A 15,818-nucleotide genomic window follows, 5' to 3' on the forward strand; every position below is an offset into this window, starting at 1 on the left:
AAGTGAATTTCTTATAAGAACTTAATATCGAGATTGGTTCAAGATGGCTTGTAGAAGGACATGCTCTCACTGCTTCTTGCAAGAGCACTGGAATCACAACTAACTGCTGAACAATCATTGACAGAAAGACACTGGAAGTTACCAAAAAAGATACCCCACATCCAAAGACAAAGGAGAAGTCACAATGAGATGGTAGAAGGGACACAATAACAATAAAATCAAATCCCATAACTGCTGGGTGGGTAACTCAGAAACTGGAGAACACTTATACCACAGAAGTTCACACACTGGAGTGAAGGTTCTGAGCCCCACGTTAGGCTCCCCAATCTGGGGGCTTGGCACGGGAGGAGGAAGTCCTAGGGAAACAGACTTTGAAGCCTAGAGGGATTTGACTGCAGGACTTTGACAGAACTGGGGGAAACAGAGACTCCACTCTTGGATGGCACACACAAAGTATTGTGCACATTGGGACCCAGGGGGAAGGAGTAGTGACCCCATAGGAGACTGAACCAGACCTACCTGCTAGTGTTGGAGGGTCTCCTGCAGAGGCAGGGAGTTTCTGTGGCTCACCACTGGGACAAGGACACTGGCAGCAGAAGTTCTGGGAAGTACTCCTTGCCCTGAGCCCTCCCAGAGTCCACCATTAGCCCCACCAAAGAGCCTGGGTAAGCTCCAGTGCTGGGTCACCTCAGACCAAACAACCAACAGGGAGGGAACCCAGCCCCACCCATCAGCAGACAGGAGGATTAAAGTATTAATCCATATTAATTAATGGTAGCAGCCAGCTCTACCCACGACCAATCCCTCCCATCAGGAAACTTGCACAAGCATCTTAGATAGCCTCATCCACCAGAGGGGAGACAGCAGACACAAGAAGAACTACAATCCTGCAGCCTGTAGAACAAAAACAACATCCACAGAAAGATACATAAGATGAAAAGGCAGAGGGCTGTGTACCAGATGAAGGAACAAGATAAAACCCCAGAAAAACAACTAAGTATAGTGCAAATAGGCAAACTTCCAGAAAAAGAATTCAGAATACTGATAGTGAAGATGATCCAGGACCTCGGAAAAAGAATGAGGCAAAGATCAAGAAGATGCAAGAAATGTTTAACAAAGACCTAGAAGAATTAAAGAACAAACAAACAGAGATGAACATTGCAATAACTGAACTGAAAAATACAGTAGAAGGATTCAATAGCAGAATAGCTGAGGCAGAACAATGGATAAGTGACCTGGAAGACAGAATGGTGGAATTCACTGCTGTGGAACAGAATAAATAAAAAAGAATGAAAAGAAATGAAGACAGCCTAAGAGACCTCTGTGACAACTTTAACACAACAGCATTCACCTTATAGAGGTACCAGAAGGAGAAGAGCGAGAGAAAGGACCTGAGAAAATATTTGAACAGATTATAGTTGAAAACTTCCCTACATGAGAGAGGAAATAGCCACCCAAGTCCAGGAAGCACAGAGAGTCCCAGGCAGGATAAACCCAAGGAGAAACATGCCGAGACACATAGTAATCAAGTTGAAAAAAATTAAAGACAAAGAAAAATTATTGAAAGCAACAAGAGAAAAAAGACAAATAACATACAAAGGAGTTCTCATAAGGTTAACAGCTGATTTCTCAGCAGAAACTCTACAGGCCAGAGGGAGTGGCACAATATATTTAAAGTGAAAGAGGGGAAGAATCTACAACCCAGACTACTCTACCCAGCAAAGATCTCATTCAGAATCGACAGAGAAATCAAAAGCATTACAGACAAGCAAAAGCTAAGAGAATTCAGCATCACCAAACCAGCTTTACAACAAACGCTAAAGAACCTTCTCTAAGTGGGAAACAATAGAGAAGAGAAGGACCTACAAAAACAATCCCACAGCAATAAAGAAAATGGTAATAGAAACATACATATCGATAATTACCTTAAATGTGAATGGATTAAATGCTCCAACCAAAAAACACAGGTTCACTGAATGGATACAAAAACAAGACCTTTAAATATGTTGTCTACAACAGACCCACTTCAGACTCAGGAACACATACAGACTGAATGTAAGGGGATGGAAAAAGATATTCCATACAAATGGAAATCAAAAGAAAGCTGGAGCAGCAATACTCATATCAGATAAAATAGACTTTAAAATAAATAATGTTATAAGAGAAAAGGAAGGACACTACATAATGATCAAGGGATGAATCCAAGAAAACAATATTACAATTATAAATATATATGCACCAAACATAGGAGCACATCAATACATAAGGCTACTGCTAACAGCTATAAAAGAGAAAATCGACAGTAACAAAAGAATAGTGGGGGACTTTAACACCTTGCTTACACCAATGAACAGGTCATCCAGACAGAAAGTTAATAAGGAAACAGAAGCTTTAAATGACACAATAGACCAGATAGTTTTAACTGATATTTATAGGACATTCCATCCTAAAACCGCAGATTACACTTTCTTCTCAAGTGCACATGGAACATTCTCCAGGATAGATCACATCTTGTGTCACAAACCAAGCCTCAGTAAATTTAAGAAAGCTGAAATCATATCAAACATCTTTTCCAACCACAATGCTATGATATTAGAAATCAATTACATGGAAAAAAGTAAAACAACACAAACACATGGAGCCTAAACAATATGTTACTAAGTAACCAAGAGATCAGTGAAGAAATGAAAGAGGAAATCAAAAAATACCTAGAAACAAATGACAATGAAAACACCATGATCCAAAACCTATGGGATGCAGCAAAACAGTTCTAAGAGGGAAGCTTATAGGAATACAAGCCTGGCTCAAGAAACAAGAAAAATCTCAAATAAACAACATAACCTTACACCTAAAGGAACTAGAGAGAGAAGGACAAATAAAACCCAAAGTTAGTAGAAGGAAATAAATCATAAATATCAGATCAGAAATAAATGAAATAGAAACAAAGAAAACAATAGCAAAGATCAATACAACTAAAAGCTGATTCTTTGAGGAGATAAACAAAATTGATAAACATTTATCCAGACTCATCAAGAAAAAGAGGGAGAGGAATCAAATAAAAAATATTAGAAATGAAAAAGAAGTTACAATGTACACTGACAAAATACAAAGCATCCTAAGAGAATAATACAAGGAACTCTATGCCAATAAATTGGACAACCTGAAAGAAATGGACAAATTCTTAGAAAGGTATAACCTTCCAAGACTGAACCAGGAAGAAATAGATGATATGAACAGACAAATCACAAGTAATGAAATTGAAACTATGATTAAAAATCCTCCAACAAACAAAAGTCCAGGACCAGATGGCTTCACAGGTGAATTCTATAAAACATTTAGAGATGACTTATCACCCATCCTTCTCAAACTCTTGCAAAAAATTGCAGAGGAAGAAACACTCACAAACTCATTGTATGAGGCCACCATCACCCTGATAACAAAACCAGACAAAGATAGGACAAAAAGAGAAAATTACCAACCAATATCACTGGTGAATATAGATGCAAATATCCTCAGCCAATACTACCAAACAGAGTCCAACAATACATTAAAAGGATCATACACCACGGTCAAGTGGGATTTATCCCAGGGATGCAAGGATTCTTCAATATATGCAAATCAATCAATGTGATGCACCATATTAACAAACTGAAAAATAAAAACCATATCATCATCACCTCAATAGATGCAGGAACAGCTTTCGATAAAATTCAACACCCATTTCTGATAAAAACTCTCCAGAAAGTGGGCATAGAGGGAACCTACCTCAACATAATAAAGGCCATATACGACAAACCCACAGCAAACGTCATTCTCAATGGTGAAAAACTGAAAGCATTTCCTCTAAGATCAGGAACAAGACAAGGATGTCCATTCTCACCACTATTATTCAACATAGTTTTGGAAGTCCTGTCCATGGCAATCAGAGAAGGAAAATAAATAAAGGAATACATATTGGAAAAGAAGAAGTAAAACTGTCACTGTTTGCAGATGACATGATACTATACATAGACGACCCTAAAGATGCCACCAGAAAACTACTAGAGCTAATCAATGAATTTGTTAAAGTTGCAGGATACAAAATTAATGCAGAGAAATATCTTGCATTCTTATACACTTACACTGAAAAATCCGAAAGAGAAACTAAGGAAAGAATCCCATTTACCATTGTGAAAAAGGATTAAATACCTAGGAATAAACCTACCTAAGGAGGTAAAAGACGTGTACTCAGAAAACTATAAGACACTGATGAAAGAAATCAAAGATGACCCAAACAGATGGAGACATATACTATGTTCTTGGATTGGAAGAGTCAATGCTGTGAAGATGACTATACTACCTAAAGCAATCTACAGATTCAATGCAATCCCTATCAAATTACCAGTGGCATTTTTCACAGCACCAGAACCAAAAATCTTGAAATTTGTGTGCAGAAACAAAAGACCCTGAATAGCCAAAGCAGTCTTGAGGGAAATAAATGGAGCTGGAGGAATCAGACTACCTGACTTCAGACAATACTACAAATCTAGAGTAATGAAGACAATATGGTATGGGTACAAAAACAAAAATATAGGTCAATGGAATGAGATAGAATCCCCGAGATAAACCCACACACTTATGGTCAACTAATCTATGACAAAGGAGGCAAGGATATACAATAGAGAAAAGACAGTCTCTTCAATAAGTGGTGCTGGGAAAACTGGACAGCTACATGTAAAAGAATGAAATTACAACACTCCCTAACACCATACACAAAAATAAACTCAAAATGGATTAGAGACCTAAATGTAAGACCGGACACTGTAAAACTCTTAGAGGAAAACATAGGAAGTAAACTCTTTGACATAAATCACAGCAAGATTTTTTTTGATCCACCTCCTAGAGCAATGGAAATAAAAACAAAGATAAACAAATGGGACCTTATGAAACTTAAAAGCTTTTGCAAAGCAAAGGAAATTACAAACAAGATGAAAAGACAACCCTCAGATTGGGAGAAAATATTTACAAATGAATCAATGGACAAAGATTAATCTCCAAAACGTATAAACAGCTCATGCAGCTCAATATTAAAAAAAAAAAAAAAAAAAATCCAAAAATGGGTAGAAGACCTAAATAGACATTTCTCCAAAGAAGACATAGAGATTGCCAATAAGCACATGAAAATCTTTTCAACATCACTAATTATTAGAGAAATGCAAATCAAAACTACAATGAGGTATCACCTCACACCGGTTAGAATTGGCATCATCAGAAAATCTGCACAACAAATGCTGGAGAGGGTGTGAAGAAAGGGAACCCTCTTGCACTGTTGGTGGGAATGTAAATTGATACAGCCACTATGGAGAACAGTGTGGATGTTCCTTTAAGATCTAAAAATAAATGACCATATGACCTAGGAATCCCACAAGTGGGCATATACCCTGACAAAACCATAATTCAAAAAGACACATGCATCCCAATGCTCGTTGCAGCACTATTTCCAATAGTCAGATCATGGAAGCAACCTCAATGCCCATCAACAGATGAATGGATAAAGAAGATGTGGTACATTTAAACAATGGAATATTACTCAGCCATAAAAAGGAATGAAATTAAGTCATTTATAGAGACATGGATAGATCTAGAGACTGTCATACAGAGTGAAGTAAGTCAGAAAGAGAAAAACAAATCTCGTATATTAACGCATATATGTGGAACCTAGAAAAATGGTACAAATGAACTGGTTTGCAGGGCAGAAATTGAGACACAGATGTAGAGAACAAACGTATGGCACCAAGGGCAGAAAGTGATGAAGGGTCATGGTGGTGGTGGGATGAATTAGGAGATTGGGATTGACATATATTCACTAATATGTATAAAATAGATAACTAATAGGAACGTACTCTATCAAAAATAAATAAATAACATTTGAATAATAAAACACACAATAATGCACAGGCAGATTAATTAAATATGTGAAACAATAAACATTTAAAGCAATTTCTTACAAAAAAAAAAGGAAATTAATATCAAGTGGTTTCCTGCATATTTATGAGCCGAACCATAAATAACATATTCATGTATAGTATATATATATTTAACCAAAATGCTTAAGACCTTTAAAAAGACTTTATTATAAAATAGTTTTGAAGATAAATATCTTAGCAAAATGTCTAGTTCCAGTGACATTACTACTATGGTGAGAAATATGAAAGACTGACTGGTTGTCTTGATAAATTTTACACTGATTTAATGTCACCACCCTAAAATAGTTATAGAATTCCTTTCTGCCTGAGGGTCCTCACTGATACAATGAACATATAAAACCTTGCTTTCACTGTGGAGATTGATATTGAAAGATTATTCACTGTTGAAAGCTGTGTTAATAATTTTAAGGACAGTAGGATCAAAACATTGTATGCTAATGCATACAATGATGTATACTGATGATAAACTGAGGGAAAATCGGCTTCACACATCAGAGTATATTCATCTTAATAATTAATGTATGATAAAATATGATTTATAAAATCATAATATCATAATGTACAAAAGCATTCTAATGCAGAGCTTCATAATACTGGTACACTTTCAAGTTTAGGAATTTTTATTCTAACGGATAGAATAAAATTCTGTGTAGTTTTGTGAACTAAACAAAAACAAGGAATTTTTGTTAGCGTAAAAAAAGGGAGAAAATACAAAGTTGGGGGAAGTGATAAAATTGAAAAAAGGAATCAAGAAAGAAAAAAAGAACTAATACATTTCTTTGGTGTGTATAATTCTAAATTTAGACTTGGGACTGCTAGAGAGAAGTTTTTACCATTAAGGAGGAAAAAGAAAAAATGTAGGTAGATTTTATGGAAGAAAAAGTACTGATTTTTCTTGGCTAATTTAAACTCAAGATAATAGCAGGATTCAGTGAGAAGGCTAACAAACATATGCTTAGAATACTTATCTGAACACAAACAATTATATTATTCTCATACCATGAAGTTAATCCTTTATCAGAAAGAAAGAACAATAATAACATCTATAAACTAAATCCTAGCTATCTCAAACTGCTCAAGTTTCTTATAAAATCTAATTAGTTACTCACCAGGACTTCTGAAAATATAAGTTCAGCAATGAAAACAGTCACTGTGAAATCAAAGTTATATTTGTCTTCAAACTTACATTCTTTGTTTACTGATAACTTTCAAACGTGTGCATTTGGAGCTTGCTCACACATGGTACTCTGTGTGGTAGACATAAAAGTGAAGTGAGATATCATTACACTCATTGTGATTTAAGCCAGTAGCATCTTTCCTAGGGAGGAATGGGCAAGGCAAAACCCATTCCTCTTCTCACTCTCAGTGATATTTGTTCCCCAATTCTCTGCTGACAATACAATCAGCACATAAGAACAACCTACAAGAACATTGAGCCAAAAAGGAAGTACATTACAGACAGGTTGCCTAGTACAGGTTTGGCAGCCTTGAAACTATCTCAATATCATGAATGGAAAAGTTAAGGACAGATTTTTATACCAGGAAAGCATAGTTTGCAAATAACTTACAGAAATGAACCTCAAATTCATCATGTCAGATGCTTACAAACACCTTTCAGTCTTGTTAAGGGACAATTATGTTGACAAATCTACAGTTATAGTAGCTGTCCCCAGAAAGACTGAAGCTGACCATATCACACCTTGTCAAATATGACATATTAATTTTTCCAGGTTGATATTGCTGTTGTTTTATTTTATTTTTTATGCTTATCCACATAAAGATAGCATATCAGATTTGGGGAGTATTTTTCTTCTACTTTTATTGAGATATAATTGGCAGACAACACTATGTAAGTTTAAGGCATACAGCATAATTATTCGACTTACTTACATCATGGAATGATTATCACAATAAGATTAGTGAACATTCAATGTCTCATATAGAAATAAAATAAAAAGAAAAATATTTTTTCCTTGTAATGAGAATTCTTAGGATTTACTCTCTTAAAAACTTTCGTATATAACATACACTGGTGTTAATGATGTTAATCATGTTGTATATTATATCCTTAGTATTTATTTATCTTATAATTGAAAGTTTTTACCTTTTGACCATCTTTGTCTCCATACAAAGATATTACATGATCATTGAATATATTCCACAGGCTGTACATTTTATCTCCATGATTCATTTATTTTATAACTGGAATTTTGTACCTCTTAATCTCCCTCACCTATTTCAGTCATCCCCCAATATCCCTCCTCTCTGGCAACCACCTGTTAGTTCTTTGTTATCTATGACTCTGTTTCTGTTTTGTAAAGTTTATTCGTTTTGTTCTTTTAGACTCCACATATAAGTAAAATCATACAGTATTTGCCATTCTCTGTATGACTTATTTCACTAAGCATAACACCCTCTAGGTCCATCCATATTGTTACAAAAAGCACAATTTCATTCTTTTTTATGACTGAGTAATATTCCATATTTTGTGGGGGTTTTTTTGGAAAAATACCCATGAGTGAAACTGCTGGATCATATGGTAGTTCTGTTTTTAATTTTTTTAAAGAACATCCATATAGTTTTTCCATAGTGACTGCACCAATTCACATTCCCACCAATATTACAGGAGGGTTCCCATTTTCCCACATCCTTGCCCACACTATAATATTTATAGCTATGTGGTCTTATCCAATTGTCTAACATATATATAGTGTAAGAGTTTTACTGAGCTCTACTACCTCACTCGCTTTTTGATAATAGCCATTCTGACAGGTGTGAGATGCTATCTCATTATGCTTTTGATTTGCAGTGATACTGAGGATTTTTTGTGTGTGTTGGCCATCTGTACGGTCTTTTTTGGAAAAAAAGTCTATTCAGGTCCTCTGTCCATTTCTTAATAAGGTTTGTTTTTTGGATATTGAATAGTATGAGTTCTTTGTATAATTTAGATATTAACCCCTTATCAAATATATCATTTGTAAATATCTTCTCCCATTCAGTAGGCAGCCTTTATGTTTTGTTGATTATTTCCTTTTCATTGGCAAAAGCTTTTTAGTTTGATGTAGTCCCATTTGTTTAATTTTGTTTTTGATTCCCTTCCTGAGGAGACATACTCTCCCAAAATATTTCTAAAACCAATATCAAAAGACCATACTATGTTTTCCTCTAGGAACTTTATAATTTCAGGTCTACATTTAAAATCCTTGACTCCATTTTATGTTTATTTTTGTATATAATGTGAGAACATAGTCCAGGTTGATTGTTTTGCCTGTAACTGTCCAGTTTTCCCAACACCCTTTCTTGAAGAAGCTGTCTTTTCTTCATTGTATATTCTTACCTCCTTTGTCATAGATTAACTAAACACATAGGTGTGGTTTAATTTCCAAACTATCTTTTCTGTTCCATTGATCTATGTGTCTGTTTTTGTGCCAGTACCATACCATTTTGATGATTGTAGCTTTGTAGTATAGTTTGAAATCAGGGACTGTGGTAACTCCAGGTTTGTTCTCCTTTCTCAAGATTGTTTTTTCTATTCAGGGTCTTTTGTGTTCCTATAAAAAAATTTAGAATTATTTGTTCAACTTTTTCTTTTCATTTACTTATTATGGCTAAGACTTCCTAGACCATGGTGAATGAGAGTGGCGAGTATGGTCAGGGTTAGAGTTAGGTGTAAACATAACTGGCCCTCTTCTCCTTCCTTCCTTTCCATCTCTCTGAGGCCTCCAGGAAAGACAGGAATAGTCCAGGATCACACGTGACTCAGGTAGTTGAACTGCACCATTGATTTTCTGCCCCTCAGTCCTGGGCATAATTTTGTATACTATCTATGTACCTTCTTTAGCCAGGTGTCCCTTCATATCTTTCCCTATATTTTTTTTCTTTTTTTTTGCGATACGCGGGCCTCTCACTGCTGTGGCCTCTCCCGTTGCAGAGCACAGGCTCCAGACGTGCAGGCTCAGCAGCCATGGCTCACGGGCCCAGCTGTTCCATGGCATGTGGGATCCTCCTGGACCGGGGTACGAACCCGTGTCCCTTGCATCGGCAAGTGGACTACCAACCACTGTGCCACCAGGGAAGCCCCAATCTTTCCCTATTTTTAATGAGATTATTTGTGTCAGTATTCTTTGTATATTTTGAGACAAATCCCTTATTAGATATGTGTTTGCAAATATTTGTCTCCCAGTTTGTAACTTGTCTTTTGCTTTTCTGAATAAGGTCTTTCACGGAATAGAAATCATTAATTTCATAAAGTCCATGGTATTCCCTTGTTTTTCTTTGTGGATTGCCTTTTTGTGTTATGTGTTAAGACTCAGAGTTCATGTCCACTTTCTGCTATATTTTCTTCTAAAATTTTGAGAAGTTTTGCATTTAAAATGTGTCTATGAATAATTTTGAGTGAATTCGGTATAAGTTGTCAAGTTTGAATCTATATTCATTTCATCCCATGTGGTTTCCAATTCATTGTTCCTGAACTATTTTGGAGGCCTTATGAGGTAGTTGGCTCCATTTCAGTTTGAATTTCCACAGTTTAATGGATTCAGCATTTCTGCTAGCAGGGAGCGGCAATGTGTCCAGTGAAGTGTAAGGTGTGGCCTGCACTCCCCACACTGAACACAGGGGGCCACTGAGCCCACCTCTCTGACCCACAGCACATGCACATTCCACTGTGGACTTGGCTTGTGCACAGATGAAATGAGTTCTGTCTCCTCAGACACCACTGGGGCTTTGGCTTTGGGAAGCCGAGGGTAGGCGTCTAAGCTGACAGGAAAAATTGTGCAAGAATTGTAGTGGGATCAACTCTAAGGATCAGCACTGCTAGGAAAGGGATGCACCTGTGGAAATTTGATGGGTCCTGCACACTGTTCTCCCAGAGAGGAATGTCCGTTCACTCTTCCCTTTAGGGGATCTGCTGGGGCCTCTGCTACCTCACGTTGTCACCAGGGCTGGTTGTCACAGGACTAAACATCTACCACTGTGATGATGACCAATGCTGTCTCCACAGTGTTTACATTTGTGTGTGTTCTCATCTGAGAGGTCAAGCATTCTCTAAGATATACTGGCCATGTGCATTGCCTCTCATTGGAATTAGATATGTTTGTTCTGTTTCTTTTCAGAACACTGATTTTCAAGAGGGTTTTGGGGCCACAGGGTTGTTAGGTCTTTCTCTGTACTTGGGTTATGAGGAATGCTTTTCCAGTTTGCATTGTGGTTTGTCTTTCCAGCTGTTTTTCTTGGTTTAGTTTAGTTTGTTTTGTTTTGTTTTTTTTTTTTTTTTGCCACAGGAAGAGCTCAGCATTTCCCTTCTGTCTTCTGGCTGGGGTGTCACACTTAGAACAGCATTGTCTACCCCAACATTAGGTACATAATTACTAAAAGGGCTTCATTTTGCACATGTCATCTTTAATCCATCTGGACTTCCCTTTCAAATAACAAAATGCTATTTCAAATGAAAACAAAAACAAGAATTCACAAGTCCCCTCTTAAAATATGTGGGCAGACACAAAAAGCCTCCTTTTGTATGATTTCATTGATGGGAAACATCCAGAATAGATAAAGAGTGCCTTCTTAGCCCAGTGGGCAGCGTGTCAGTCTCATAATTAGAACAGGTAAAGAAACAGAGAAAGAAAGAGGATTAGGGGTTGTCAGGGGCTGGAGGAGGGAGGAACAGGGAGTGCATGCTTTGAATACAGGGTTTCATCTGTGAGGGGGGATGAAAGAGTCTGAAACTGGACAGTGGTGATGGTTGCACAGCATTGTGAACACACTTAATGCTCCTGAATTGCACAATTTGAAATTGAAAGAACATGAATTTTATTATTTTCAAGTTAAAAACCAAAGTGCAGAATACCATAAACAATGTGAAAGAAAACAAAAAAAAATACAAATGAAAACAACAACAGGGGAAGGGAAGTCAGTTTCAGGTGGGGGAGAGTGTTGATGGTATACATCAGGAACAGGCAGTGATGGTGGTTGCAGAGCCGACTCTGCCCCTGCGGGTGGTGTTTCCAGAAATGGCTCTGGGTCTCCTGCAAAAGCAGGTGCAGGTCCTCCCAGAGGGGGTGGTGCATTTTGACTCTTAGTCTCCTGCAGGCGCATGTTCAGGTTATTCCTGCAGGGGTGGTAAATCCTCCTTTGGCTGGGCATCTACTGCAGGATATTCCTTAGGTTTGAATTTCCCTTTAGTTTGTCCCTGGGTCCTGCACTTGCACCTAATACCTCTGAACATATAGGTCTTGGAGGTGGAGCCAATTTTAATTCCTGGGGAAGTGCTGAAGCTGTGAGAGAAGAAGAGATTACCCACATGCTTGCCTTCTTTTTTTAACATCTTTATTGGAGTATAATTGTTTTACAATGGGGTGTTAGTTTCTGCTTTATAACAAAGTGAATCAGTTATACATTGCTTGCCTTTCCAAGGACAGAAATCTTCCCTGAGCTTTCCAGAGAATTCCCAGCCCAGCAACTCACAACATGATGTCTTCTCTGACTGCTGTCCACCCGATGGGTGGTCTGAGGGCCCAACACCAACTTCTGGGGACTCCTTCCTGTGTGGCTCATCACTCACCCCTCCTTACACATTCACATGCAACCACTCCCACCCTTCTCACCTTTGTGCTCTTCCTTGGTGGGATCCAGGTCCTCCAGCTGCCTCAGAGGAAGGTTGGCATGGTGCTCCAGGTCAGAGCCGGGTATACTCAGCTCTGTGGAAGCCTGGGACTGAAACCTGGGGAGTGGCCTGGGTGGTGTCTGGGCAGGAGGCCTTTCCCATTTACCTCTGGGCCCTGGTTCTGCAGAACCCTCCATGGCCACACTCACCTGGAGCCTGCACTGGCCCTTGTTGGCAGTGTGGCATCGTGGCCCCTTACTTAGGGAGATGGGTTGAGTGTCCCCATCAATGAGCTCCTTGCCAGTCTCCAGTGTGGGTCTCTTCAATGACAGTGACCAGAAGCCGGCCTGGCCCGGAGGTATCAGAGCCCTGCTGGGCCATTATCATAGCTTCTTCTGCCCACTTGGCCTTCTGCTCCCAGATCAGGCACAGACCTGTGTCTTCTCAGATATCCACCTGGGAGGAAAGAGATATACTTAGAGGGCTTGGAATAAACCTCTCTACATCTTGCTCAGGCAGCTTTGACCTGGGGTGTGGACATGACCAGCCTACCAGACTCCTGACCGCTCATCAGCTTGCTGTTGCTTGAGGCAGACCCACCCCACAGAAATCCCCACCTCCACACATCCAAGGAAGGGACATAGGGCTAACCAGGTGGGATCCGAGGGGTGGCCTGGCCTCGGCTGGCCTGGCCTGGGGCTCTTTGTGTTACCTTTGGGTTCCTCCAGGCAAATAGCCAAAGACCTTTCAGGTGAGACCTGACCCAACGTCGACAGTGTTGGAGGACACTCTGACTGTGACATTTCCTGAGGCCATTGTCTCAGCATATTGGGACACAGCAGAACGTGTTTCCAACCAAGTGAGCTGGGTAAGGGGCTCCTATAGGATGTGATGCCTGGTTACCCAGGTTCCAGGTTCTGTTTGGCTCTATTGCCAGGGAAGTGAGGTCACTTCTTGTGGCTCCCTTGCCTGGGATTTTTTCCTTACACAAAACCCCCCAAGGGTACCTCTGGGCTGCTGACTACTCACCCCCACCCCATATCATGTGCATGTGCAGTGATACCAACACACCCCACCCTACAGCTGTGGGGAGGCCTGGATGCAGCCAGGTCCCCAGCTCTGAGGACACAGCTGGTTTCAGACTTGGATCCTCCTTCTCATCAGTGATGTGGCCCTGGACAAGCCATGTGCCTCTCAGGGCCTCCCTAGTGTCCCCATCTGCACAGTGGGGGTCATTCTGGCCTTGACTTCTTAGGGAAGCCATCAGGTATATAGACCTATAAACACCCACAGTGCCTGTAAAACTCATGGGCTGGTAACACAAGGTACTCATGCACAGACTTGACAAAGGAAGGATTACATAAAGGGCTGACATAGCACAGAATACAACAGAAAAAGGCTGAGTCTGCTCTGGGATCAAGGGAATGTCACTCCCCTTTCTTCCTATTTTCCAGTCTCCCCATGGAGGACTGAAAGTAAATAAAATTCAGACATCGCCCCCTCTGGCAATAGGTCCTCCTATTTTATGTAGATTCAGGTCCAGGTGTCTCATCTTAGCCTCTGTGGTAGGCTGCCCTTACAATGGCTCCCAGTATTTTTGTCTCCTGGTCACATATCCTTGTGTAATCCCCACCCCTCCAGGGTGGATGAACATTGTGATTTGTTCTAACCCATAGATGGACTTAGGAAGTCTGTGACTTCTACTCATTTCCTCTCTCCTGTGTTCATTCTCTCTCCCTCTCTTTGTTTCTGTTGATCTGTCTCTTCCTCTGTCTGTCTCTCTCTCTCTCTTTCTTTCTTGTATGTATGTATGTATATTGTTAGGGTTAGGGTTAGGGCTTAGGGTTAGGGTTTTTGTTTTTCAAAGGTTGAGTTGTGTGAGTTCTTGATCTATTTTCGATATGAACCCCTTATCAGGTACAAATATTTGCAAATATTTTCTCACGTTCAGTACACTGCCTTTTCATTTTGTGGATGGTTGCCTTTGCCATTGAAAACCTTTTCAGTTGGATGGAGTCCCATTGGTTTATTTTGCTTTTGTTTCCCTTACTTGAGGAGACCAATTCAAAAAAATATTTCTAAGAATGATGTGAAAGAGTGTATTACCTACGTTTTCTTCTAGGAGTTTTATAGCACCAGGTTTTACATTGAAGTATTTGATTTATTTTAAGTTTGCTTTTGTAGATGGTATGAGAAAGGAATCCTGTGTGATTTTTATGCATGTAGTTGTCCAGTTTCCCCAACACCATTCATTGAAGAGGTTATCTTTTCCCTGTTGTATATTCTCACCTCCTTTGTCATAGTTGAATTGACTGTATAAGCATTGGTTTATTTCTGGACTCTCAGTTCTGTTCCATGGATCTATGTGTATTTCTTTTGTGCCAGTACCATACTGTCTTGATGATTCTAGGCTTGTAGTATAGTTTAAAATCAGGCAGCATGATATGCCTAAGTTTGTGCTTCTTTCTTAAGGTTGTATTTACTATTTAGGCTCTTTTGTGTTTCCATGGGCATTTTGGAATTCTTTGTGGTAGTTCTCTGAGAGAATCCACTGGTATTTTGAGAGGAATGGCATTGAATCTCTGGATTTCCTTGTAATTCTTCCAATCCATGAGCACAGCATACTTTTCATTGGTTTGTGTCATCTTCAATTTCTTTCATCAGCATCTATAATTTTCCTAGTACAGCTCTTTTACCTCATTAGTTAAATTTATTTGTAGGTATTTCATTCTTTTTAATATAATTTTAAATGAGATTGTTTCCTTAATTTGTTTTTCTGATAGTTCATTATTAGTTTATATAAAAGAAACAGACTTCTGTATCTTAATCTTACATCATGCAACTTCACTGAATTCATTTATTCATTCTAATAGTTTTTTAGTTTCATCCTTAGGATTTTCTATGTATAGTATCATGGCATCTGCCTTTTCAGTTTGAATTCCTCTTATTACTTTTCCTTATCAGATTGCTGCTGTGGGTAGTACTACCAGTACTAGGTTGAATAGAAATGATGAGAGTGGGCATCCTTGTCTTGTTCCTGATCTTAGAGTAAATAATTTCAGCTTTCCACTGTTGAGTATGGTGTTGGCTATGAGTTTGTCATAAGTGGCCTTTATTATGTTAAGGTATATTCCTCCTCTACCCACTTTTTTTTTTTTTTTGTGGTACACGGGCCTCTCACTGTTGTGGCCTCTCCTGTTGTGGAGCACAGGCTCCAGACATGCAGGCTCAGCAGCCATGGCTCACAG

This window comes from Phocoena phocoena, chromosome 17 (genome assembly GCF_963924675.1).
Source record: "Phocoena phocoena chromosome 17, mPhoPho1.1, whole genome shotgun sequence".
Lineage (NCBI taxonomy): Eukaryota > Metazoa > Chordata > Mammalia > Artiodactyla > Phocoenidae > Phocoena > Phocoena phocoena.